At 43.9% G+C, this 27,219-nt stretch overlaps 1 protein-coding gene across 1 annotated transcript in view; it reads right to left on the bottom strand.

Annotated features, from left to right (window-relative positions):
* Positions 1-27,219, bottom strand: part of ITGA9 (integrin subunit alpha 9) — a 584,270-nt gene that overhangs the window by 523,466 nt on the left and 33,585 nt on the right. The gene's annotated exons all lie outside the window — the stretch shown is intronic.

Genomic DNA, 27,219 nt, shown 5'->3' with positions numbered 1-27,219 from the left:
CACAATAAACCAAGATATCCCAGAAATTATGTAAGTCTCTGAAGGTAGAAAGCTGCAAATAATCTTTTCAATTATTTGTCTCACTCTCACTCTCTATAATCACAACATTTGAAGAAATTCTCTCAATATGCAGTTAACATAAAGATCTATGATTACATTTGTCATAAACAGTAAATAATGTGATCCACCAAACCTAAAAGTTAAACGGTTTCTGTCTCCTACCACCATATGTAAAACATAGATTTTAACTACAGTTAAGCCAGACATACTAAATACACTACAGAGCTTATTTGGCATTAAAATGAGAATGCCAGCATGTTGTAATGGATAAGGTATTGAATCAGAGAACAAGTTCTAGCCCACACTCAGTCATAACGCACTTCCTCTCAGTCCACTTATCATGTAAGGTTTTGCAGGAGAAGAAGAAAAAGAGAATGTTAAACATGCCACTAATATACGAGAGTTGACAGGAAGTTCTCCAGCTAGAGAGATGTGGGGTGTGTGGGCTCTTAGGAGTCTCACATGAACCCTGTCTGACAAACCATCTCCAAGATTCTTTTGAATCAGAACCCCCACTGGAGATGGGGATGAAGAAGGGCAGCATCTCATCAGATCCTGGGGAAGCCACAGATCCCTCGTAGGTTAGAGATTTGCCTATGAATCGGAGTTGGGGCGGCAGCCTTCAACATGGCTGACAAGATGCTGACTTTTTGTCAAAATAATTTTGGAGAAGGAGGGGAATGGAAGATATGAAAGGCCAGGTAAAGAAATGTATTCAACCCACAACTATAAATTAAACCTGGAAAAGGCAAAGAAATTTTGAGAACATAAATAATATTGATGGTCAGATCGGGACCAAAAGAAAAGGAAAAAGAAAGGTGGAGGGTTGTAACACCAGCCCCCCAGAAGCTTTTTGTTTGTAACACTTTCAGATAGAAGGATAGAAAGCAGAGAAGTGGCAAACCCACACAATTATAAACTTTAAATTTGGTTTTGGATCCTGAAGGGTTTTACTTTTACTTTGAATTCCTCCCAGCTAATATAAACAAGAAAAAAGTATATCTTCTTACTGATAACAGAATCTTAACCTTGACTGTGTGGGAAGTTTTAATTAACCAACTTCCATAAATTAGAAGGAGGCAAGGGAAACTCTTGGCTGATTACAAGCTTGCTACAAATGATTTATTTTGAGAGTTATTAAAGGAAAGAATAAAACTTCACACTCAAGAACTGGGAAATACAAGGGGTTTTTTTTCTTCTCTTTTTTTCCCCTCTTCTGCAAAAGATTAAGATGGCGTCAGCTTCTCTTCTGGTTTCAAATTACTTGGATTAACTAAATTTAAGGTGGACCAGAAATTTTGAAATAAGACTTGTATAATTAACTGCAATCTTAGAACTGGATATTAAGGAAGAACAAAAGACTAAGATGGTTCCCATTGCGTTTCTCCATAGCAGTTGAAGTAGATAAACTTAAGGTGGATTAGAACTTTGAAACAAGAATTGTATAATTAAATATAACTTTGGATCGGGACATCATGGAAAACTGGAAATTAGAAGAACTATGTGAAATTATAAAAAATATGCATAAATCATTAAAATCAAGCCTAAATAGAATCCTGAACCCAGGGAAGCAGAGGTCTAAAGAATTCAAAGAAGAAGAAGGGGGCAAGGCAATGAAGGGGGAGAAACGGAGAGAATAAAAAGCAGACAAAAGTGGGTCTGAAGGTTGTTAGTGGTAAAAGGAAAATTGAACTAGGAGTTGATGCCACAACAAAGAGAATTTTAAAATACGCTTGTGAGGGTGACTGGGGGGGAAATGATGGGAATGGAGGTGTTAAAATAAAAATAAAGAAAAGGGAAAAGATAGGAACAGAGAACTGGGACAAAAGACTTATTAGGAAAAAATCAGACACCTCGATATGGAAAAATATAAAGCAAGATAAGGGTTTTATTCTTAAATATGATAATAAAATGGAGTTGCTAACTGGTTGAACTTAATAATGGAAAGATAACAAAAAAAAGACCAAAATATATGGAATATGGATAAACATGGAACTGATATGGGGAGGTTGTAAAGCAGAGATTTGTGTTTCACTTTTATACATGATAATTAAATTGAGTTGCGAATTGACTGAATATGACAACAGAAGGATAACCAAACATGGGTTAAAATATATAAAACATGGATATAAATAGAACTTTTAAAATAATGAACAAACCAGGGGTGGGTTCCTGCCGATTCTAACCGGTTGGTAGAAGAGGTTCCACAAATCTACCTGCCGGTTAGAACCCATTCCAGCTGTGGAAGGAAGGGAGGGAGGGGGGGAGGAAGGAAGGAAGGAAGGGGCTTCTTCAGAGGACCCGAGGCAAGAGCAGCGTTGAAGCCCTCTCTGAAACAGCTGGAAAAGATACCTGTGGGTTGGAGGGAGGGGGAGGAATTCAAAATTCATCCTCCTGGTGCTCTGCGGGGCTTTGGCCAAAGGCTGGAGGGAAGGACTGGCTCACTTGTGCTCTCCCTCCCAAAATATAGTTTGATTGCAGGCGGAGCCACGTTGCCTTTTCAAACCTGTAATCAGTGAAGCTGGGCTGGATTTTTACATAGCCGATCTGGGGAAAGTGTGTGTGCTACAGCATGGCTCATTGTCTGGCTTCCTGCCTCCTCCTGTGGTCTCTTCAGTGCTCGCTCATGCTCTCCCTCCCCAAGTGTAGTTACTTCCTCCCCAGGCCCTCATCCATTTCTCTCTCACACACATAGCTTTATTCAGCTATAAATAAAGCTATGTAAAAATCCAGCCCCGCTTCACTGATTACAAGTTTGAAAAGGCAACGTGGCTCTGCCTGCAATCAAACTACACTTGAGGAGGGAGAGTACAAGCGAGCACTGAGGAGACCACAGGGGGAGGCAGGAAACCAGGCAAAGAACCATGCTGTAGCACACACACTTTCCCCCAGCCCCTTTCTTTCAGAAGGCTCTGATCAGCTCCCCTTTGGCTTCTCTGCCTCTCCTATCACCCCAGCCTGCCAGCAGAAGATGAGTGGGTGGGCTTTATTGCGTTCCAGGCATTTCCCACCCAGACAGTAGGCTGCATTTGCAATGGGGGAGGCAGCAGGGGAATGGAGGAGATGGCAGAGGAGCTGCTTTTAGAAAAGATATCCAATCCAACTTGTAATACGTGAAGCTTTGTGTATGTGAGAGAGAGGGGGGGAGGGAGGGAGGGAAAGGGGTAGGACAGATAATCCAATCCAACTTCTATGTGTGTGTTTGTGTGTTTGAGAGAGGGGAAAGGGAGAAGAGAGGGAGGAAGGCAGAAGAAAAAGAAATAAACTTCTTTCACAAAGGAGAAAAATAAATGCTGTCACTTTAAATCGGAACTGAGTATGCCTGGCTGTAGAATTCTGGGAGTTGAAGTTCACAAGTCTTAATAATTTAAATTGAAAAGGTGCAAGAAAGAACAAATTGGTTATATAGTTATATATGGTTATATGTTATATGGTTTTATGTTTTCGAAGTTTTGGGGTTTGTGCAATATAATCATTGCATTTCTAAAAGGGTTTGCATGATTCCTTGCTTGTGAATGGAGCCAAACTTTCTCTAGAGTCATTAACTCATTATCTCTATCTGGCAGGCATGTGGAATGAGCCTCAGGCAGGTTTCTTTGTTAGCAGAAAGAAAGAAAAACAGTACAGCAATTTAGGGCTAGAAGGCTACTAGGAGGTCATCTAGTCCAACCCCCTGCTGCAGCAGGAAACCTTACATTGTATGGATTATTTTGCTGCCTCTAACAGAGAGGAAAATTTCCAGAAAGGAGAAATAGTTTACTAGGACAAGGCTGCCATGCAGAGGAAGGTAGAGATAGTTCTTGATTTATGACTACAATTGAGCCCAAAATTTTGGTTGCTAAGCAAGAGCGTTGTTAAATGAGCTTCACCACATTTTACCCAAACCATGACATCTCCTGGTGAGTGACATCAAGTTGGCCACTCCCACCCGGTCACATGATTGCCAAGCCACTCCCACAAAACAGGCCACACCTACAGAATAGGTTCTAAAAAAAATTTGAAACCCACCACTGGAACAAAGTGAGATGTTTACCATTTGTCATTTTATATAATAGATTAAGGGAATTGCAATGAACATTGAACAGTGAAGTGTGTCATTTATAGACAATTTAAGGGTAATCTAATCCAAAATAGATTAGGAAAAATAGAGAGGGTACATGGAATATATCTACAATGGGAAACTACTAAGACTTAAGGACAGAACCACAAATTAGGTTTGTGTAAAGATGTATAATTATAAAAGATAATGATGAGAATAGCTGGGAATGGTAACCAAGTCTACATCTCGACCTAAATTAGGCTGGGAGTAAAAGTACAATGACTATATATGTATACTTTTTGTTCTATTTTTGGTTTAAGAAAGGAGAATATATGTTAAAAACAAATATGGATATCGAAAAGGAACTATAAATACCATCAACATAAAATGGAGCTTGCTCAGGAGCTGAAATACACCAAGTAAATGAGATGAAGAGTGGGAAGAAAAGGAGAGATGTAAAGGAAGAAGAGAGGAATAGGAGAGAGGGCAAGGAGGGGGAAAGAGGAGAAGAGAAATGAGTGGAAAAGGAAGAGAGGAGAAGGAGAGAGGAAGGGGAAGTAGAGTAGGGAAGGATGACAGAGGGAAGAAAGGAGGCATGGAGGGGGAGGAGAGAGAGGGAGAAGAAAGTGATGAATAAGGATAAATATGGTGTATGGAGAACAGAAGAGCTAATAATTGTGTTTCGGGAGTTGATGGTTAAGATAAATTGATTAATAATCCAAAACGATGTTGGCTATATAATAGTATACATGTGATTATATGTTATGAAAATAAAAAAATAACAAAAAAACCCATGTCACTGATATACATGCAATCAAGGCATAAATAAATGATATCTGCAATTATAGAGAGTGCCATAGGTTCACCATCACGGCTCTAGGCCAAGGAACTCACAGATACTTTCTCAAAGTAGATGAAAAAGGATTATCACAGGAAGGCAGGATCTATTTAATTTAAAATACAACACCTTCTGAGAAATTTATAACATCCATCTCTGTAGAAGACATAACTAATTACACAACTGAAAGCTGAATGTTATTGTATTCCCCCACAGCAAATTTGGTCATTCTATGTGATGGGTGTCAAGCCTGCAAGCCATCCTTTCTTTTGGACCTCAGGCCTGCCACACTTTCTATTATTCTACTATGCATTTTCTATTGTGGGAAAATGGGAGGAGGGATTGTACGGAGTTAGATGATATGTAGCCATAACAAAATTCTTTCTAGAAAGCCAATGTCATCCTTTGTCTCTGCACCTCTGCACCTCTGCACCTGATTAGAATTGGATGGGTGGAAGCTGCCAGCATGGCAGTGGAAGATTGGACCATGTTATGGACTTGTGGGTGTGGGGGCAATATCTTGAACTTTCAACTGGGTGGGAAAACTGGGAAGCCTTCAGATTTGGGTTTTCCCAGATGTGCCAAAATGGCTGTATTAATAAATTGGAACTTTGAGCAATACTTTGCCTTGGACTCTGATTTATTTTTGGATGCTATTTGGAACCATGAAATTAACCCGAATCTCAGTAAAAATACTTCACCAGCTACCCCAAATTTTGGGGCACTGTCCGGCGTCCTGCGCCCAGTGCTGACCCGAACCCAGGCAGCATAAAGACTCAGGGAACATGGAGGAAGAGAAGAAGCCCACGGAGGGACCAGTAGATGATGGAACACCAATTTATGTTCAGACCATCTATTTACCTTCCCAAGCTGTAGTGGAAGCTGCAGAGACCGCTGAGAGGGAATGCCTGCTGGGAGCCAGGCGCAAAGAGCTGACTTGTAGGCAAACCTCGCAACTGGACCTAACCCTGAAGGACAAAGCCACAGGATTCATCTTCCCTAAGGAGATGCTGTTGGAACCACAGATGGTTGTGAGATCAGTCTCGATCTACAAGTGAAGGAGACGAGCGCAGATGCCAATCAGGTGCTCCGAAGGTTGGGGACTCCCACTACCTTCACGCAGTTAGTCACTTGCCGGCCTTCCAGATCAATTTGCCTCACTCTGATTTAATTTTGGATGCTATTTGGAACCCTGTCAAGGGACAGTTTGTCAATTGAGACACATGCCTAGTCCCCAATTTTCTATTCAGATTCCAGCACAATAAATTGCATGCTAGCCATACCAAATCTGTCAACTTTCCACCCACTCTTTTAAAGATCTTGAATCAACACACTACTATTTTTATAGATATTTCTGGCTGATACCTTTTCAAATAAAAAGTGAGTTACTGGGATATTCTTCTCAAAAGCAAAACAAAACACCCCTCTGCATTCCAATCACGGATACATCCACACACATTTGTGCTCACTTCTATCTCTGATATTGTATTTGTAATATAAGTTCATGCTTTATAACCCTTAAAAGACATCCAGCCCCCCAAAAGAAAGAAAATACTAATCAAGAGAATCTTTCAAGTGGGAGGATTTTATAATTTTCTTTAATTTTATTAAAGAGGAGTTGAATTCATGGCTCCAAGCATGAAACTAAAAGCAAACAATTATACTCCAAACAGTTTGCTAATGATCAAATATATAAAAGTTTACAAATTCCAAGCATGTGGTTTCCCCTCTATCTTTCTAGCTTAACTCACTGGCATGTTTAAAAAAAGAAAGGTTAACTTGTAATGTGTAACATCAATTATCAATTGCAAAATCCAATATAACTCAATTCTTGCAAAAAAAAATTCTGAAGTCTCTTATTTCACCTGTCTCAGATCACATTCTGAATTTGGAGAAGCAGCAATCACTGGAAAATCACAGTGCATTAAAGATATTGTCAGTCCTGGAGTGCTTGCAGCCTGGGGCTGCCATTGCGGCAGGGAACAAAGGAACAGGAAATGCCTGTCAGGACTTGAGAACACCATGCCCACCACATACTACACCCAGCGAACAACCAGGTCCACATGATGAACCTAACGGACCACAAAGCCCACACCAGACCACTGGCTGGATGGGAAAAGACAAGAAACCCCCAGCTGACCTGTTGCTGAGACTGACATCTCCACCGACCAGATGAGAGGCGGCTGAAACTTGGACGGAAACCATGCATGCACTCTGTGTGTAACTGGCAATTGAAATCTGCTGGCTTCCCTTGCTATAGAATAACATGGCTTGTAGAAGAGTGAAGGGAGGGTCATGCAGGGGGGAGGATGGGTGGGGCTAGAGGAAGATTCAAATGGTGGAGACAGAAAGGACAGTTAGTCCTGACTATGTACTTCAGTTGAAGAATGTCAGTTTGTGCTGGGCTTATGTGAGGGAGATAAAGCCTTTCAAACCAGAACTGTGTTTTCTTGTTTTTCCTCACTTTGGACAGGAACCTAACAGATATAGTCAAACCTCAGCTGTATCAAAAATAAATCCAATCAGTTTCATTTTCTGTCATAAGGAACGAAAGATTTTTCAAAGGATTTCCAGTTCTGACTACATAGGAAAAGAGGAATTGATCAAGACATTTGGGAGGGAAGGGACTTTTCTTGCTCCACTAAATCATGATTTGTTAAATACTCTTCAAAAAAAGTTATACATCACACTATGTCATTAATTACATGAGCATAATGACAGAATATGTATGTATGTATGTATGTATGTATGTATGTATGTATGTACACACACACACATACATGAGCATAATGACAGAATATGTATGTATGTATGTATGTATGTATGTATGTACACACACACACACACACACACACACACACATCAAGCTAAGCTAAATCCAAGCAAACCACAGTTTGAGTTAATGCAATCCAGTCCACAATGGATAGCTTTTTTTTTCCAAACTAGCAAACTAGTCTTACACTCAAGAAACTTGGAGGAATTAAAAAATTAATAGAGCTGGAAGGGATCTCTAGTCCAGTGGTCACCAACCAGTGGTCTGAGGACCACTGGTAGTCCACAAGAAAATGTTGGAAGCTCACAGAGAAATCTTTGAATCTCTCTCGGAGAAGCCCAGCTGAAGTTTCCCATGTCATTCGTGCTTCAGTGCTTTGGCTCCCAGGGACAGGATTGGGTCCTTCAGGCAGATAGCTTGGCTGCCTATTAGTGGAGAGAGGTACGCAGGGTCAACCCTAGCTTTGCTGTCCACTGCAGCTAGAAATCTCGAATATGGCCAAGAATGAACATTTCTCTTGTAGCCAGCCCGGACACTAGATTGGCCCCCTGCAAACTTGATCTCTCAAGAAGTGCTCACTGAAGCGGCATGGGAAACTTCAGCTGGGCTCCGGGCTCCAGAGACGAGTTTACAGGGGGCCGATCTAGCATCCTCAATGGACAGCAAAGGTAGGGTTGACTCCAGCTGCTTCTCTCTGCTGTAGTGCTTCCTGGATGCAATGTACCGTTCCAAGTCCCAAGCAGCAGGAGACAAGGGATGCTGTGGCGCCACCAGCTGGTGCAAATATACCATGGAGAAGGCAGAATGCTGATGCCGTGAAAATGCAAATAGCACTTCACTCTCGCACTTTCCAGCCATCGCCACCGCCACTTTGGCCTACTTGGGTCGCCCTCTCCCCCACCATAACAGCACCATTACTGCACTTCTTTTTGCACGTTGCACTACCTGCAAAGTTGCACATTGCATGTGCCACTCCCTATGACAGAGATTTCCAGCCCCACCATGAACTGGTCCCATATTCCAGAGCTGTAGTAGTCACAGGATAGGACTGGCCCTTTGGTCATCCCGGAGCAGGATGGCCAGGATGCTCTGGTATGACCAAAGGGCCAGTCCTGTGACTACTTCAGTTTTGGAATATGGGACCGACTTTCCCCCCATGTCAATCTGTCCATCTTCATTTTCCTTCACTCAGATTGACCAAGGTTCTTAAGAGAAGGAACACAAAAGCAGTTTCCGGGCTGTGTGCCAGGATCAGGTGCTTTCTCTTGGGTCTCCCACCTGGAGGCCTTGCAAAAGCACACATGCAGTTGATCCTCCCCCCAGTGGTCCGCGGGATTTAAAATTATGAATTTGGTGGTCCCTGAGGTCCAAATATTGGAGACCCTTATCTAGTCCAAACCCCACCCAAGCAGTAAACCCTACAACAGGGTGTCAAACTTGATTTCATTGCATTTTACCTCAGAGCATCAGAAGGGGTGTGGAGGGGCATGGGCATGGTGGGCATGGCCAGCTTGACATAACTCATGCCAGGGACACCTGTGGTGGCCAAATGCTAAGGTAGGCACTCCCTCACTCTCATTATCATCTCCTTCCTTCCTTCCTTTGCTTCTTTTTCGTTCCCTCTTCATTCTTTCTTCTTCCTTCCCCTTTTTCCTTATAATCCTTCCTTGCTCTCTTTCCCTTTCCCCTTTCCTGTCCCTTCTTGCTTGCTCAAATGCAAAAGGGGAAACATTTCTCCATTTGTTTTGTTTTTAGTTTGTTTTGATAGCTGTCTGCCAGCAAAAACAGAGCCCGGGGGGCACTGCGCTCCAGAGGCATCATGGGCTGGTCCTTTGCTGTTTCCAGGCTGGCCCCATGGGTGAGATCTAAGCACCCCACAGGCCAGATCCAGCCTGCAGACCTTGAGTTTGACACTCCTGACAAATGGCAATCCAGTCTCTTCTTGAAAGTTTCAAGTGATGAAGCTCCCACAACTTTTGAAAGCATTTGGAACATTTTGTTCCATTGGTTGATTCCTCTCACTGTCAGAAAATTTCTCCTTATTTCCAGGTTGAATCTCTCCTTGTTCAGTTTCGATCCATTATTCTTTGTCCGGCCTTCAATTGCCTTTGAAAACAACTTGATCTTTCCTCTCTGTGGCAGCCCCTCAAATATTGGAACACTGCTATTATGTCTCCCCTGGTCCTTCTCTTCACTAAACTAGTCATGCCCAGTTCCTGCAACCATTCATCATATGTTTTAGTTCCCAGTCCCCTAATCATCTTAGCTCCTCTTCTCTGCTCTTCTCTTACTCTTTTTCTAGAGTATCAACATCTTTTTATAGTGTGGTGATCAAAACTGGAGGCAGTATTCAAAGTGTGGTCTTACTAAGGCTTTATTGAGTGGTATTAGTACCTCACTTGATTTTGACTGTATCCCTATATTAATGCAATTTAGGATTGCATTTGCTTTTTTTTGGTTGCCGCTGCATACTGTTGGCTCATATTTAATTGGTTGTCCATTAATACTTCAAGATCCCTCTCACAGTTATTGTTATTAAGCCTGGTTTCACCCAGTCTATATGTGTACTTTTGGTTTTTCTTGCCTAAGTGTAAAACTTTACTTTCCTCTGCATTGAATTTCACTTTGTTAGATAGGGCCCAGTGTTCATGTCTGTCAAGATCCATCTGGATCTTAAGCCTATCATCTAGGGCACTGATCCTCAAACTACAGCCACCGTGCCGGATATGGCCTGCCAATGTGAAATATCTGGGCCACTGAGTGGTGAGATTCAGCCCTGCCCCTCATCCAACCCCTCACTGTTGGCCTTATCTTCCAGGAGCATCCACTCCAGCTGCACTTCTCATCAATGTTCCCTCTAATTTTTTTTCAGAGTGCACGGAAAAGTATTTTGGAATTTGGAATTTTATTTAAATTTATAGGCCGCCCTTTTCCCTGAGGGGACTCAGGGCGGCTTACAATTAATGGGAAGGGAGTGTAGGACAAAACACAAAAAAGAAAAAAAAATGTGAATAATAAAAAAATAAACCAATAAAACACAACATTCATTCAGCATTCGGGTGGGGCAAAGTAGAGGTCTTCTCCCCAGGCCTGACGGGATAGCCAGATCTTGAGGGCTGTGCGGAAGGCCTGGACGGTGGTGAGGGTACGAATCTCCACGGGGAGATCGTTCCAAAGCGTCGGAGCTGCAACCGAGAAGGCTCTCCTCCGCGTAGTCGCCAGTCGGCACTGGCTGGCAGATGGAATTCGGAGGAGGCCTACTCTATGCGATCTGATGGGACGAAGGGAGGTAATTGGCAGAAGGCGGTCTCTCAAATAGTCAGATCCACTACCATGGAGAGCTTTATGAATGGTGAGTAGCACCTTGAAGCGCACCCAGAGATCAACAGGTAGCCAGCGCAGCTCACGGAGGATCGGTGTTATGTGGGTGAACCGTGGTGCGCCCACGATCACTCACGCGGCCGCATTCTGGACTAGCTGAAGTCGCCGGATGCTCTTCAAGGGCAGCCCCATGTAGAGCACATTGCAGTATTCCAGCCTAGAGATCACAAGGGCTTGAGTGACTGTTGTGAGTGCCTCCCGATTCAAGTAGGGCCGCAACTGGCGTACCAGGCGAACCTGGGCAAATGCCCCCCTGGTCACAGCTGACAAATGATGGTCAAAAGTCAGCTGTGGGTCCAGGAGGACTCCCAAGTTGCGGACCCTGTCTGAGGGGTATAAATTTTGACCCCCCAGCCTGAGTGATGGAATGTTGGCCAAATTGTTGGGAGGGAAGCACAACAGCCACTCGGTCTTGTCCGGGTTGAGTACCAGTTTGTTAGCTCTCATCCAGTCCTTAACGGCCTCAAGACCCCGGTTCATCACGTCCACCGCTTCATTGAGTTGGCACGGGGCGGACAGATACAACTGTGTATCGTCCGCGTATTGATGGTATTTTATCCCGTGCCTCCGAATGATCTCACCCAGCGGTTTCATGTATATGTTGAATAGTATAGTGTTTGAGTGGCACATTTTCATGCCTGAGCACCTGAATTTTTTTCACAGATGTCACCCAAGACAACAGCAAAATCAGTGTTATTTGAACTCAAAGTTATGTTTATTCAAGGTACCTACTTAATTAAAAGTGTTATATAATATCAGTATCACTTATAATACTGCAAGTCTGCAATATTAAAAATACTTCACTTCTACATATTGTGGGTAAAACACATAATAGAGCGAATGTGTTCTGTTCTTGCAGAGAAGGGAATATTTACCCATCCAGTCTGCCTTCAGGTGTGTTTATGTATGTTATCACACCTGTACTCAATTCCTGAGTGTCCACATCTTCTCTCTGTAGTGCACATTACAGGACGGTTCCACCACAAATGCGCGCACAACAAAAGCGTGCCTGACTAAACCACGGTGACTAAAGCGTGGTGACAAAACCGCGCGACGAATGAGCGACTAATTAGTCCTAAAGCGCGCCGACAAAAGCAGGCCGACAGAAGCGCGCTGTAACGGAACCCTAAACCTAACCCTAAACCTAATCCTAAACCTAACCCTAAACCTAACCCTAAACCTTACCTTAAATTAAATCGCGCTTCTGTCGGCGCGCTGTTGTTGGCGCACTGTTGTCAGCGCGCTTTTGACATTGCGGTTTTAGCGCTGCGGTGTTGTCACCGCGCTTATGACGTTCGCGCTTTTGTCGGGTCACGGTAGTGCACATTACAGGACATTTTACACAAGAAAATGATGGTGACAATACTTAGAAATTCCAGGGTTCAAGTTCTTACTATTAATCATCACAGCTTAAACACAATAACAACTAAGCCAGACTTTTTTTTTAATTCGTCCTCCACCCACTTTCTGCCATGTTTCGTCTGATCTCTCCACTGAAAAGCGGCTCTTACTGTGACAGGCCTAACAACACTTAGCCCAAACTCAGCGAGGCTCCAGGTTAATTTAGGAGGGGGGGAGAAATCCCTTTAAAGGTGGAAGAGGGAATTATTCTACCATAATTAAAAATAATCAAGGGGGGAGGGAGGGAGAGCAGTGAACGAGCTCAGTTAAGTAAGGAGGTTCAAATCCTGCCAACTTCAAATAGAGCCTTCTTTTGTATCCAGCGCTTCTGTCTTATCAAAGGAGGGAAGGGGCTTTGGGTCTCCTAGAAGCTGGGGGGAACCACGATTCGGGTTAAAAAACCAGGAAAGTTCTTCAGATTGGGCATTTTTTAGGCAAGCAGGGAGGAAGAAGCGAGTAACCCCATAAGTTTACAACGTGTGGCGGAAATCCGAATCAAACCTGGCCTGCTCAGGCTGTGAGTCATTTAGCAACAGATTATGTTGGTCGCAAAATTACCTTCAGAGCGCTTGGAACTGACTTCCCCTCTGGTGGCCAAAGGTAAAGGCAGTTTTAAAAGGAGGAATAGGGAAAGGAGCGCTTTCTCTCTTTTATTTTTCCCCTCGGCTTCAGCCTGGAAATGCCCAATAAAGGCTTTTTCAACAGGAGGCAGGGGCAGGGCAGAATCCGAAAATGGGACCATTTTAATCAGCCCCTTTAACCACCTCCGCTGCCCTTTCTGAAGTCCTTCACTGCCAGGCGCCGCCTTTCACCCCATCTCGGCTGCATTTTTAGCTTCTCTCCCAAAGCCCCTTCTTTAAATAGTGCGAACAGGGGGAACAAGGGGTGAGTTTAATTTGCTTTTCAGCGTGCTAACTGAAGGGGACAGCGGTCCATTTCTCCATGCTGGTCTCCAAAGGGGAGCTCATTTTGTTGGGGGCTGGGGGGCCTGACACCACCACAATAGACCCCGACCAGCTTCGGAATCAAGCGGCACAAAGACCACCTTATAAAGGCTGCTTTGCCCATGGAAATCAGCTTGTCAGCAGCCCCCTTGTTCAGTGAACCTCATCAAAGCCTTGATCTTGTTGACTGGGGTTTGGTTAAGGGAGGCATGTTTAAAACAAAAAAATCACTGCATGGCAGTTGGAAACTGTTGCATGGCGTTTTTTTGCAGCCGCTCAGGTTAGAGGGAACATTACTTCTCATTAGTAATTTCACCAGTTGAGCTGCACTTCTGATCACACTGCTCCTGCGAAGTTAAGGTTGAAGAGTGCTGGGGAGGACCAGCTGACTTAAGGGTAATCTCACCAGTGCAGCCACGTGATCCACGACCGGGTGAGTAGGGGAGGGACTGCTGCTGGCTTGAAAAGCAGTTCCGCTGCCAACTTGTAAAGTAGTGCTTTAAAAGTCTTTAGAAACACTTTAAGGATGTTTTTCACAGCCATATGATCCAGGGAGGGTAGGTGAGTAGGAGAGGGGAAAGTACAGCAAGGACAAAGTCAAAATGGACTGCTTAATTGGCCATGACCACCCAGTCACATGACCACCTAGCCATGCCTGCCCAGCCGGTTCGGCTTCTCGACAGTCTGAGGGATTGTGAATCAGCCCTCTGTTTAAAAAGTTTGAGGACCCCTGATCTAGGGTGTTGACTATTCCTGCCTTCTTAGTATCATCTGCATATTGAATAAGTTGCTCTTCTATTCCCTCATCGAAGTCATTTATGAAGATATTGAAGAATACTGGGCATAAGACAGAACCTTGTGGTACCCCACTGCTTACTTTCCTCCACATAGATTAAGGATTACTCGTCAGCCAGTTACAAATCCATCTTTAGATACTTTACTTTACAGGTGAAACTTGAAAAATTAGAATATCGTGCAAAAGTTCATTTATTCCAGTAATGCAACTTAAAAGGTGAAACTAATATATGAGATAGACTCATTGCATGCAAAGCAAGATAGTTCAAGCCATGATTTGTCATAATTGTGATGATTATGGCTTACAGCTCATGAAAACCCCAAATCCATAATCTCAGAAAATTAGACTATTACATGCAATCAATAAAATAATGATTGTATATAGAACAATATCGGACCTCTGAAAAGTATAAGCATGCCTATATACTCAATACTTGGTTTGGCCCCCTTTGGCAGCAATTACTGCCTCAATGCGGCAGGGCATGGAAGCTATCAGCCTGTGGCACTGCTGAGGTGTTATGGAAGACCAGGATGCTTCAATAGCGGCCTTCAGCTCTTCTGCATTGTTCGGTCTCATGTCTCTCATCTTTCTCTCGGCAATGCCCCATAGATTCTCTATGGGGTTCAGGTCAGGTGAGTTTGCTGGCCAATCAAGCACAGTAATCCCACAGTCATTGAACCAGGTTTTGGTGCTTTTGGCAGTGAGGGCAGATGCCAAGTCCTGCTGGAAAATGAAGACAGCATCCCCAAAAAGTTCGTCTGCGGAAGGAAGTATGAAGTGCTCCAAAATCTCTTGGTAGACAGCTGCGTTGACCCTGGACTTAATGAAGCACCAACACCAGCAGACGTCATGGCTCCCCAAATCAACACAGACTGTGGAAACTTCACACTGGACTTCAAGCATCTTGCAGTGTATGCCTCTCCATTCTTCCTCCATACTCTGGGTTCTTGGTTTCCAAATGAGATGCAATAGTTGCTCTCATCAGAAAAGAGGACTTTAGACCACTTAGCAACAGACCAGGTCTGTTTTTCCTTAACCCAGGTAAACGCTTCTGACATTGTTTGTTGTTCAGGAGCAGCTTGACAAGAGGAATATGACATTTGAAGCCTGTATCCAGGATCTGTCTATGTGTAGTGGCTCTTGATGCACTGACTTCAGTCCACTCCTTGTGAAAGTCCCCAACACTTTTGAATGGCCTTTTCCTGACAACCCTCTCCAGGCTGCGGTCAACCCTGCTGCTTGTGCACCTTTTTCTTCCACACTTTTCCCTTCCACATAACTTTCTATTAATGTGCTTTGATACAGCACTTTGGGAATATCCAACTTCTTTTGCAATTACCTTTTGAGGCTTTCCCTCCTTATGGAGGGTGTTAATGATGGTTTTCTGCACAACTGTCAGGTCAGCAATCTTTCCCATGATTGTGATTCCTACTGAACCAGACTGAGAGACTATTTAAAGGCTCAGGAACCCTTTGCAGGTGTTATGGCTTAATTAGCTGATTAGAGTGGGACACTTTGAGCCTAGAATATTGCACCTTTTCACAATATTCTAATTTTCTGAGATTGTGGATTTGGGGTTTTCATGAGCTGTAAACCATAATCATCACAATTATGACAAATCACGGCTTGAACTATCTTGCTTTACATGTAATGAGTCTATCTCATATATTAGTTTCACCTTTTAAATTGCATTTCTGAAATAAATGAACTTTTGCACGATATTCTAATTTTTCAAGTTTCATCTGTATTGTCATTGTACGTATATACACAGTTTACACATACAGTGAAATTCACATAACATCCAGAGACCAGGCTCAATACACCTAACAATTCCCAAACACACACACACACACACCAAAAAAGTCCCCCACCCCTAAACCACCCAAGTATCCACACAAGAGACCATGTAGTGCTGTCCAATAGCTCACCAATGGTGGCCCTTTAGTTCATTGTTGAATGCAATTATTTCTCTGGGATAAAAGCTATTCAGAAGATGTGTGCTCCTAGTTTTAATTGTTCTGTACCTTCTGCCAGAAGGCAACAGTCTAAAATAAGCAGGATGGGTAGAATTTTGTTATGCAACTTCCTCAAACAGTGAGATATCATCCAGGGCTGGTAGCTGGAGCCCGGTGATATTTTGGGCAGTTTTAATGATTCTCTGTAGAGCTTTTTTGCTTGCTGAAGAGCTGCTCCCATATCATGCAAGAATGCCGTATGTCAAGATACTCGCTATAGTGCTGCGATAGGAGGACAGAAGTAGATGCTGAGATAGATTTATCTTCCTTAGCATTCTCAGGAAGTACAGCCTCTTCTGTGCCTTCTTCACAAGTATGCTTGCATTCATGGTTCATGAGAGGTCCTCTGAGATATAAATGCCCAGAAATTTAAAACTACCAGCCTTTCCACCTCCTCGCCATTTATCTGATGGTGATGCTATCTATCCCACTTTTTTCTAGTTTACAAGAAGTAGGTTGTTGTTGTGACTCAGCAGCAGCTTGCTGTGAGTTGCATCGGGATGCAGGAATAATGAGCAGCTGTTGCTCGTTCAGGTCGTCTTCTGCAGATAAAAGACGAATGGTGCCACGCCTTAGTTGCAGAAGTCAACGTTTGTGGTTCGTCGTTCGTCGTGTGTGGTTCATCATTTTGAGATTCAAAGAGGCACTTGGATAAGTAATTTGCTTTCTGTAAACCTGGTTTGCTGTAAGAGCTTTTTGTTTTTGCATTATAACTTTTTGCCAGAGACTTTATCTACGTTTTATTTTGGGCTCGCAGCCAGCTTGAGCCAGGACTGATAAATATATTTCCTTTGAAGTTCTGTCTGACTATCATTTGTGAACGAGCGAAGAGGGGGGTCAGAACAGGTTGTGGTCTACTTTGTCAAATGCCATGCTGAAGTCTAAGAATATTATGTACACAGTATTTTGCTGGTCTACTAATTTAGTCACTATGTTGAAAAATGAAATAAGACTAGTTTGGCATGATCTGTTTTTAACAAGCCCATATTGACTTCTAGTTATTACTTTACTCGTTTCTAGATGTTGGAAGATGTCTTTTTTATTATCTTTTCCAATATCTTCTTGGGTATTGATAGGCTGATTGATATGGAGTTTAATGAGTCTGTTTTCTGCCCTTTTTTGAAGATGGGATCCATATCAGTTCCTTTCCAGTCCTCTGGAAGTTCCCCAGTGCTCCAGGATTTTTGAAAGTTTTGGTACAGTGTTTCTGAGAGGACATCTGCCAGTTCCTTTAGAACTCTGGGATGTAATCCATCAGGTTCTGATAATTTGTATTCGTCAAGATCAGACAGGTATTCTCTTACTATTTTTTGTTTATTTAAAGTTTTATTTCTAGTCTGTCTTTTACAGTTATGTTTTTGGTAGGTTAACCTACTGTTTCTTTTTGCATGAATACCAATGGCAAAGAATGACTTAAGCAGCTCTGCTTTCTATCTGCTGCATTTTACTTATTTGCCATCTTTTTAATGGATTGCCGTTTCCTTGATTTTTTTCTTGTTATTTATATGTTTGAAGAAACTTTTTTTATTATCTTTGACTTTGGTTGCAAGTCTTTGTTCATTCTGAGCCTTTGCCATGTCTTGGCAGATTCTGGCTATCTGCCTTAGTTATGTGTCCCTCTTTTCATTTTTTGTATTTGTCCTTTTTGTCTTTTAATTTGTTAGAGAGATCAGATGCAGCCATGCTATTTTCTTCTTGGCTTTATTGTGTTTCTTTTTCAGTGGTATTGTGCTGGTCTGGGCTTTTATGGTCATATTTTTCAGAGTTTTCCAAGCTTCTTGAGTTGTTTTTCCCTTTAGGATTTTTATCCTAGTAATATTTTCCAAATTCTCCCTGAGTTTGTTAAAATCAGCTCTTTTAAAATCTAGAATCTAAAATCTAGGACTCTGGTATCATTGTGTTCTGTTGCTTGTGTTCTGTTGCTTGTGTTTGCGTGTTGAATTCTAGTATGACATGGTCACTCTCACCCAAGGTTCCTGTAGTTTCAACTCCCTCTAACACATCTGTTTGTAAGAATTAAGCCCAGTATGGCTGTCCCTCTAGTTCCCTCTTCTACCTTTTGGACAACAAAATTGTCAGCTAGGTTGGTCAGAAACTTATTTGATTTCTCACTTGGTGTGAATTAAGTCTTCCAATTGATGTCACAATAACTGAAGTCCCCAATTACTATTGTAGTGTGTTTCTACATATAGTGGGTTGGCAAAAAGTACATCTATTTTTTCTGCTTGGTTGGGTGGCCAGTAGTATACACCTATGACAATGTTATTCTTTTTCTTTTATATTGACCCATATGCTTTCTTGGAGATTTTCATCTTTGGTGCATTTCTGTAGCAATGTAGTGGTCCTTTACATACAGTCCAACTCCATGTCCTCTTTTATGAGGTCTGTTTTTTTTTGTTTTTTTTGAACAGTTTGTATCCGTCTATCAGTATGTTCCAGTTCTGGGTTTCGTCCCACCAGGTTTCTATAATTCCAACTATATCGTATCTACCTTTATGTATTAATAGTTCAATTTCACCCTGTTTGTTTCCCAAACAGTGTGCATTTGTATATAGGCACTTGAGGTCTTTAGGTCTCATTCTGTGTATGCTTCCTATGTCTCCTGGAGATTGGCCATTTAGTTTAAAGCTCTCCTGATAAGCTGAGCCAGTCATTTTCCAAAAACATTCTTTCCAGTATTTGTGAGGGGCAGCCCATCCCTTGACAAAAGCCCATCATGGAGGTAGTACAGACCATGATCCAGAAATCCAAATTTTTTTGGTGACATCAACCCTTTAGCCCGTGATTCACCTCTAGAATCCTTTGTTCTCTTACCAGATATTGATCTTTTGTTGGAAGTACAGATGAAAAAACTACTTGTGCATCTAACTCCTTAACTTTCTTGCCCAGCTGCTCATAATTGCTCAATATTGTTTTCAAGTTCTTTTTTGTATCATTTGTTCCTATATGTAGTAGTAGAAAGGGGTAATAATCTGTGGGTTTTATTATTTTGGTTAAGTTATCAGCCACATCCTTGATTTTGCTCCAGGGGGACAACATGGCTCCCTAGATTGTATGTTCGGTCTGCAGATGGCTGGTTCTTCTTCCTCTGAGAAAGGAATCTCCTATCATCAACACTCACCTTCCTTTTTTAGGGGGTGCAGTCTGAGGTGCTTTTCTGCTTATCCCAGGTCAGTTTGTTGATGTAACTTTTGAAGGGATATTAGATGTCTCTTTTCTAAGTGTTTGCATGTTTTCTTTGAGGGAGAGGTTGTTGGCCTGAGTATTTTCAACCAGGGAAGGAAATTGATTGTTCAGTTTTATTTTTTTTAAATAATTTTTATTGAACATATTTCAACTTTAACATCACATTTCTACTCTTAACAGCATTTCAGTATTACTATCACTCATATTTACATCATGTCTATTTCAACTTTCTTTATACATCATACATCATAATTCTATGTACTGTATAATTATTCATATATATACATGGTTTCGACATAACCATTTTAACAAATATATACAATATCTTCCCTTTTTAATATACCTCTTCAGTAGTCTTTTTGTATGATCTTTACATATATTTTCTAGCCAATTTTATCATATATTCCAAATCATGTAGTACTCTGTTTCTTCTCTATCTTTTAATCCCACGGTTAGTCTGTCAATCTCAACACACTCAACCACCTTTTTTATTACCATTATATCTGAAGGAATGTTATCTTGTTTCCAGTTTTGAGCAAATGTAATTCCAGCCACGGTTATTATATGGAATATGATATATTGAATTTTTTTACTTAGGTCATCTCTTATTATACCTAATAGGAATAATTCTAGTCTCAATTCATTTTTTTGCTCCGTAATTTCTTCTATCCATGTCTTTATTTTGATCCAATATTTCCTAACTTTGGGGCACATTCACCACATATGGAAAAATGTGCCTTGTTTGTATTTGCACCTCCAGCATTCTGCCAATCTGTTCGGAAACATTTTTGCCAGTCTCGCTGGGGGTAAATGCCAATGATAAAACATTTTGCATTAGTTTTCTCTATATGCCCCTGATATTGTTAATTTGTAGTTCTTTTCCCAAAGTTTTTCCCAATGTTCTAGTTCAATGTTGTAGCCAAATTTTTTCACATGTACTTCTAATGAAAGTTTGTGTCTACATATATACCGTATTTTCACCCATATAACCCGCGGGTTATATGCGTTTTTTACATGCACAGCGCCCCCCTGCGGGGTATAAAAGTGGGCGGGGTATACGCAAAATATTTTACACAGATTAACTACCGGTAAAGGGAGAGCTTGGGACCACCACTTTCCTCGCGGCAGTGGGCTGGCTCGGCGGCTCGGGCTCCTTTTCTCCCTTTTCCTGCTTGGGTTTCGGGACGCCTTCATGAAAACCCCACCCCTGGCTATGGGCGAAGTGACCAGGAAGAAGCAGGAGGTGAGAGGAAGCCCAGATTCTGCAGCCCCTCGCCTTCTCTGGGCTTGGAAGCAGGAAGGGAAGGGGAGGAGGCGGCGGCGCGGCTGTGGCTCCGTTTTCACACACACACACACACACCCCTCCCTTCTTCTGCTTTGCTCTGTGAAAGGGCTTCACTGCCGAAGCATTTTGGTTTAAAAAAAAAAAAACACCGTCCCTTTCTCTCTCCAGTTAACAGGGCCAACCCAAGTGGTGCATTTTATCTGGGAGACGCCACGCAACGAGGGAATCTCCTTTTGGGGGGGGGGGTGTGAGACACTGACAGAAAAAGGGCAAGCAGTGGCCGTGTGAGGCGGCCTTGAGAGCTCCAAACGACCTACCGTACTGGCTGGCGAGGTTAGTTCTCTAAAGGCCGTTGAAAGCTCCGGGGAAACCCCTTTTTCCGCCCTCGGAGCCCCCGGTGCTTCCTCAACCCCCCCACACTTTTTCCTCTTTGGTTCACCCCACCCCCGCCCTCAAGGGCCCGGGACTCTGGGAAAGTGTGCAGCTGGGGGGCTGGGGAGGAGAGAGCGTCTACCGTTCCTCACGGGAGGCACTTCGAGCCCCACCGTATCTGAGAGGCTCTTAGTCGTCGTGTGGGAGAGGAGAGAAAGGTTAAAATGTTTTTGAAACATAAAAAGAATCCTTTGTGGGCAAACTTAAAGCTGCTGGGCTGCACGGGCTTGCTGTAAATTGAGGGCATGTTTTGCCTTTATTTATTTTGCCGCCTCCCCTTCCCTTCCTCGGAGGGGAACGCTCGGAGCAAAAGGGACCCCCGCCTCGTTAAAGCCGCATCCGACGCTTCACCTACAAACGATCCCGATTCTCCCGCGTCCTTCCTTCCTTCCCTCCCTTCAATGTACCGTACTCTTCCTATAAAGAGAAGGGAAGCGTGAACAAACTCCGGGCAGGAGATGGGCTCGCGTAGAGGTACCAGAAGTTTAACCGTTTCACCTAAGCCACAGCTCGTCCTCTCTTGGGACAGCCTTCCGCCGACATTAAAACGATGCGTGAACTTGCGAACAACTGTGGCAGGCACGGAAGGGAGGGAGGGAGCGAAAAAAGAAGCGAGAAACGGATATTTTCTCCCTCTCGTGAAGGGGGGAGGATCTGGTGCTTTCCGGCTCGGGCTCCTTTTCTCCCTTTTCCTGCTTGGGTTTCGGGACGCCTTCGTGAAAACCCCACCCCTGGCTATGGGCGAAGCGACCAGGAAGAAGCAGGAGGTGGGAGGAAGCCCGGATTCTGCAGCCCCTCGCCTTCTCTGGGCTTGGAAGTCTGGCAGGAAGGGAAGGGGAGCAGGCGGCGGCGCGGCCGTGGCTCCATTTTCACACACACACACACACCCCTCCCTTCTTCTGCTTTGCTCTGTGAAAGGGCTTCACTGCTGAAGCATTTTGGTTTACAAAAAAAAAACATCGTCCCTTTCTCTCTCCAGTTAACAGGGCCAACCCAAGTGGTGCATTTTATCTGGGAGACGACACACACACACACACACACACGACACGTGCGGCAGGAGGAGCGGCGTCCTCCGCGCTCTCGGCTGCCACAAACGCCACGCAACCAGGGAATCTCCTTTTGGGGGGGGCAAAGCAGGGCAGTTTCTCGCCGTTCTGCGAAGCTGGGAAAGGATGCGGGAGTTTCCTTCTTCTTCCTGCCCCCCTCCGTCTCCCCGCTGCCACCTTTCAGTCTCCCCAGCCTCGTCCGGGAGAAGCGGCTTGGTGGCGTCTTCCTTTCGTACCCCGGTGCGCCTCCCTCGCCACCGCAAGTCGCCTTTTGCCCCCCCCCACCCAAATAATAATACTAAATAAGCAGGTGCGCCGCTTGGGCTGGCTTGGCTTCTCGGTTAGATAAGACCAGCCGGTGCCCCCCCTTTTTTTTGCCGGTTTATTTCGTCGTCATCCGCCAACCCCAGAAATCCGTGCAGTTCGAAAGCTGAGCGAGGCGAACGACCCCGGCGAGGGTAGCAGTAGCGTCTGAAGAAGAAGCCTCCCCTTCGCAAAGGCTCTTCGGCTTCAGGCAGCCAGCGGCTTCACGAGAGGGAGAAATCCGTTGTTATTTTTTTGCTCCCTTCTGGCGAAGAGCCTCTCAGATACGGCGGTGCCTCCCGTGAGGAACGGTAGATGCTCTCTCGCCTGCCAGAAGGGAGCAAAAAAATAACAACGGATTTCTCCCTCTCGTGAAGGGGGGAGGAATCTGGTGCTTTCTCTGCTCCTTTGTTATTTTTTTGCTCCCTTCTGGCAGGCGAGAGGCTCTTAGTCGCCGAGCGGAGAAAGCACCAGATTCCTCCCCCCTTCACGAGAGGGAGAAATCCGTTGTTATTTTTTTGCTCCCTTCTGGCGAAGAGCCTCTCAGATACGGCGGTGCCTCCCGTGAGGAACGGTAGATGCTCTCTCGCCTGCCAGAAGGGAGCAAAAAAATAACAACGGATTTCTCCCTCTCGTGAAGGGGGAAGGAATCTGGTGCTTTCTCCGCTCGGCGACTAAGAGCCTCTTTGAGTTGAAGAGGGTGGAGGTGCCTTAAAAGCCTACCCCGGTTAAGGAGTTTTACTTCTCCGTGGGAAGTAGGAAGAATGAGGCAAAAAGCACTTGAACCTTTAAGCTCCATAAACCTCAGAAACGTTTCCTACGATAAAGGAGACACACACACACACACATATCACCTCTCCTTAAAAAAAAAAAAAGAAGAAGAAGAAAAAGCCCTGGGTCCTAAACCAAAATTATGCAGCTGGAACAGAGTTGAGGCATGTGAAGCTGAAGCAGCAGACACGTTTGGGGGCGGGGGGGGAAGGAAGGCAAAGCGGGACACTTTATGTGTGTATGAGGGAGGGGGGAGGAGTTGAAGAGGGTGGAGGTGCCTTAAAAGCCTACCCCGGTTATCTTCAGAGCCTTTCAGACGGGCTGAATAGGTCTTCAAAACCAGCCTAATTAGAGATACGTAGAAGTCCCGATCCCCCCCACTCCCTCCCCTGAAAAGGCTGCTAGGTGGGGATATCTTGAGGCACTCGACCCGCGTCCCCGCCTCTGTGTTTTGTGTGTGTGTGTGCGCGCGTGCTTGTGTGTTTGTGTGTGTTTGAATGAGAAGAAGTCCTGTGGAAGTCAAGTCATTCTTCCTACTTCTCCGTGGGAAGTAGGAAGAATGAGGCAAAAAGCTTGACAATTGGAAAGGGCAAGGAATGAAAACGAAGGGAGAAGTTGGGGGGTTGGTTGGTTTTTCTTCTCCCTACGATAAAGGAGCCGGATTCTCCCTTCCTGCCATTTGTTCTTTGCCAGGGAATTCAACGCTTTGCCTGCAAGGATCGTGGGAGAAATGGGGGATTTTACGGGGAGAAGGACTCTGGTTCATCTCAATGGGCAGAAAGTAAGAGGGAGGGACCCTTCCTCCCTCCCTTCCATCTACCTTATTTTATTTTATTGAATTCCGTGGGAGGAAAAGCTCTCCTAGCCCCGCTCTGAAGTGAAGGAGTGCGGTATATTCTTCCACGCTACGGCAGCCCTGAAGGGCCGGGAGATATTTGGGCAGCTCTCGTTTCAGTTCTACGGGCGAGGAGATGGGGGAATCAGGAAGGTTTTCACGAAGGCGTCCCGAAACCCAAGCAGGAAAAGGGAGAAAAGCAGGCTTCCTCCTCCGTTTCTTTAGCCCCCACCGATCTCAGCTGTTTCCCTTCTGCGTTCCTCCAACCCCCCCCCCCCCCCCGTGTGAGCAGGCTTCCTCCTCCGTTTCTTTAGCGCGCCCCCCCCATCTCAGCTGTGTTTTTTTTTAAACCAAAATGCTTCGGCAGTGAAGCCCTTTCACAGAGCAAAGCAGAAGAAGAAGCCGCACCGCCGCCTGCTCCCCTTCCCTTCCTGCCGGACTTCCAAGCCCAGAGAAGGCGACGGGCTGCAGAATCCGGGCTTCCTCCCACCTCCTGCTTCTTCCTGGTCGCTTCGCCCAGAGCCAGGGGTGGGGTTTTCACGAAGGCGTCCCGAAACCCAAGCAGGAAAAGGGAGAAAAGCAGGCTTCCTCCTCCGTTTCTTTAGCCCCCACCGATCTCAGCTGTTTCCCTTCTGCGTTCCTCCAACTCCCCCCCCCGCGTGAGCAGGCTTCCTCCTCCGTTTCTTTAGCGCGCCCCCCCCCGATCTCAGCTGTGTTTTTTTTTTAAACCAAAATGCTTCGGCAGTGAAGCCCTTTCACAGAGCAAAGCAGAAGAAGGGAGGGGTGTGTGTGTGTGTGAAAACGGAGCCACAGCCGCGCCCCCGCCTCCTCCCCTTCCCTTCCTGCCGTTTCTTTCCCCCCCCCCATCTCAGCTGTTTCCTTCTCCCGTACTCGTCGCGGGTTATATGCGTGGGCGGGGTATACGGAAAATATTTTACACGATCCTGAAAACCTGCGGGTTATTCGCGTGGGCGGGTTATTTGCGTGGGCGGGTTATATGGGTGAAAATACGGTAATTGGAACAAATTCTATAGATCTCATCTATGTCATTTTGAGTCTTTTGTTTACTTTTCTGTAATGCGTCAGTCAACATTTCTACCATTAGTTCTAATAGATCTTCGTCCTTATTTTCTTCTTTACATTTTGGAATCTCAAAAAAATCCTGATTTCTCCATTTCCAAGTGTGCTATTGCCTCTTCCAGATCCCTATTCACTGCAATCATTTTTTCCCCTATTGTTTCCAATCTTTTCTCGGTTTGTTCTGTTCCACTTTCCACTATCTTTATTTTCTGTTTGTTTCTAGCAATAGCCTCTTGTATCCCTATCTTATCATCCAATTTATGTATGTCTTCTATTATCTCTCCCATCTCACTCTTTATTTCTACATGTTTTTTGCTATTGACTCCTGTGTTTTCATCATCATTTCCTGGATCATCATAAGGGTCAACTGCATGTTGTGCAAACTCAACATAGAGCCTGATTTCTTGCCCTCCAACATTTTTTCTATCAAGTGCTGTGCCAATGGGGAGGCTACTGTTGGTGTTTGGTTTGATGTTATTTTTCCCCTATTTTTGTTATTGTTGTCATACTTGTCTTTTCAGAATCTTAAAAAAAATTCTTCCACAATACCATAAATCAGCTACTACTGTGTTTCTCCAAAAATAAGTCAGGGTCTTATTTTCTTTTCACCCCCAAAATAAATGCTTGGCCTTATTTTCAGGGAGGTCTTATTATTTTTGAGGTATAGGAGGCACCGAGTGTGGCCACTTATTGGCTGCTGCTGTGTTGCAATATTTTGGGGGATGACTTAAAATCCACCATAAAAAACCAACATAACACTTCAATCCCCCATACACCCTTTCTTCTCCCCCTCCAACTTTCATTTCTCCCCTCCAACATTCCCCTCTTCTACTTCCCTTCCCCCTCAGACATCTCCCCTTCCCTCCATCTCACCCTCCTTGCATTCCCCTCTCACTCCCTCTTTACTTCTCCCTCTTCTTTCCCTCTACTCCTCACTTTGGTGTATCTCTACAGTTCATTAATCTATTCAGTTTATATTTTACACTAAAATTAAGGGAAAAAAAAGAGAAAAAAAAGAGAAAAAGAAAAAAAAAGAAAAGAGAGCAACAGTATACAAGTGCATTCTTATTGTTCTGAGAATTGAAACTGTATTTCCACCCTCCCCCCTCCCCCCTATAGTCCCCCCTCCCTAACCCCCTTACGACTTCCCAGGTCCCATACCCGGCATAATTCTTTATCAAGCACTGGGGTATATTAAAACCAACTAACTTTAAAGTTAAAAGATAAAAGATAAAGGAAAAACAAAAAAAAGAGAAATAATAAAAAAGAAAAAGAAAAACAAGACGCACACACAAAAAAGGAAAAACAGGAAAAATCAATAAACCCACTACATTAACACAGCTTCCCATCATCTTTAAATCTTAAACAATGTACCTCATTCCTAATTTCAGTTATTTTATTACTTGCAGGATTTCAAACTATATTGGAACCAGGTAAGTTAGTCAAATGGAATTCTCCAACTAAGGGCCTCATTACTTTATCTATATATTCAAACCTTTAATTTATCTCTTTTTTATCCAAATATCCAAACTTTTCTATAAAGCCATTAAACTCAAGTACTTCTTTCATTTTTCATTTCCAACACCTCCCATCCTGCCCTTACCCACATCCACATATAAATTTTATACCTTCCACCCTGCCTTTACCCGTGTCCACATATATATTTTATCCTCATCCATTGCTCCTCTCATATTTACTCCACCTTCCTGGAGACTCTCCGACTAATCTTTCTTCACCTTATATTCAAATAGCAATTCATACAAAAATCAGCTTACATTCTGACTCCGAGTAATCTAATTGAACTTTCGCTACCCTTCCATCTCCCCCGCACCTCCCAACTCCGTTCGTCCCAAACCACAACTCAAGAAAATCACGATCTCCGCTCTCCTCGCCTGGAAAGATAATTCATGCGCAATTTAAATTAGAGTTCAAACAAATCTTATATACAATATATGTCCAAAATCAGCAGCGCTTCTTTCAGCCTCCATGTCTCATCATCGATATACAACTTTGCCATTTTATACCAGACAGGAA

The sequence above is a fragment of the Thamnophis sirtalis genome, unplaced genomic scaffold, assembly GCF_051295495.1.
Source record: "Thamnophis sirtalis isolate CommonGarterSnake01/CBP01778 unplaced genomic scaffold, rThaSir2_p1.2 scaffold_4, whole genome shotgun sequence".
NCBI lineage: Eukaryota > Metazoa > Chordata > Lepidosauria > Squamata > Natricidae > Thamnophis > Thamnophis sirtalis.
Note: the sequence above shows the minus strand (reverse complement) of the source record. Positions and strands in the feature narration are given on the sequence as shown.